Genomic DNA, 1548 nt, shown 5'->3' with positions numbered 1-1548 from the left:
TAGATGTTGGTTTCGAAGTGGTCACCAGAGATAGAGACGGAGAGGTATCAGAGATCGTCCAGGTGAACTTGAGATTGGTGTGAAAGGTGTTAGTGAAGTTGATGAACTGTTCAAGCTCATCAGGAGCACGATGTAGCGCAGGAAGAGGTGGGGAATAGTGCCAATGTAACAGCGGAAAAGGGACTGTTCCACATACCCTACGAAGAGGCAGGCATAGCTTGGGCCCATATGGGTGTCCTCCTTAGTCTGTAGGAAGTGAGAGGAATTAAAAGGGAAGTTGTTAAGAGTAAGGACGAGTTCTTTTAAGCAGATGAGGGTGTCAGTGGAGAGGGACTAGTTGGGCCTATGGGAGAGGAAGAAGCGGAGGGCTTTTAGGCCATCTGCTTGGGGGATACAAGTGTACGGGGAGTGGATGTACATAGTGAAGATGAGGTGTTGGAGGCCAGGGAATTGGAAGTCCTGGAGGAGGTGGAGGGCATGGGGAATTCCTGGACCAGTGGGGACAAAAGAGTAAAGGTAAGCAGCGATAAGTTCAGTAGGGCAGGAACAGGCAGAGACAGTAGGTTGACCAGGGCAGTCAGGTTTGTGGATTTTGGGAAGGAGATAGAAACAGGCGGTGTGGGGTAGGGGAATGATCAGGTTGGAGGCTGTGGGTGGGAGGTCACCTGAGGTGATAAGGTTATGGATGGTTTGGGAGATGATGTTTTGGTGGTCAGGAATGGGGTCATGATTGAGGGGGTGGTAGGAGGATGTGTCGGAGTTGGCGTCTGGCCTCGGCGATGTAAAGATCAGTGCGCCATACCACAACTGCGCCTCCCTTATCTGCGGGTTTGGTGAAGTTAGGGTTGGAGCAGAGGGCTGCACGTTCTGTGGGGGAGAGGTTGAAGTGAGTGAGAGGGTTGGAGAGGTTGAGGTGATTGATATTGCTGAGCTAGTTGGAAATGAAGAGATTGAGGGAGGGTAGGAGGCCTTTGGGGGTGGGAGAAGTGGTCTATAGAGGGTGGGTTAGACTCGCGGTTAAAGAAATAGGCACGGAGGCGGAGGAAAAACTGTTCGTCTACGCGTGAACGGAGTTCATTGTGTGGGCGGAGTGGAATGAAGGTGAAGGTGAGAAAGTCAATTAACAGAAATATTCACAGGTTTTGCATTTTCTGACATTGATGAGCTTGTTGCCAATTCGCAGCATGCTTTCAGTTTTTTCTTACAAAAATAAAAACTTTGGTCCAAAAAGTTATGATAAATATGGTGGTGCATATAATTCTGTCATACTAATGTATACAATCAATCAACTGTAATAAATACTCATTTGTATGGTATTTAATGTCATCATAAAATTTTAATTCATGTTTTTCTGTTTTCTGGAATTTAAAAATAATTCAGATATGCAGTATGCCCTATTAGATGTGATCATTTTGATTTTGTTTTAAGCTAAGCAGAAAAATTATAATGATGGGATAACCAGATTCACTCTTCTTTTAATTCCTTATCATAGGATGGTAAAAACGTTATACATTTAGTTGAAAAAGGAGTTCACTTTTTCTAATTTAT

This window comes from Rhincodon typus, chromosome 11, assembly GCF_021869965.1.
Source record: "Rhincodon typus isolate 14 chromosome 11, sRhiTyp1.1, whole genome shotgun sequence".
NCBI lineage: Eukaryota > Metazoa > Chordata > Chondrichthyes > Orectolobiformes > Rhincodontidae > Rhincodon > Rhincodon typus.
The sequence above is the reverse complement of the archived record's forward strand: the minus strand, read 5'-3'. Positions refer to the sequence as shown.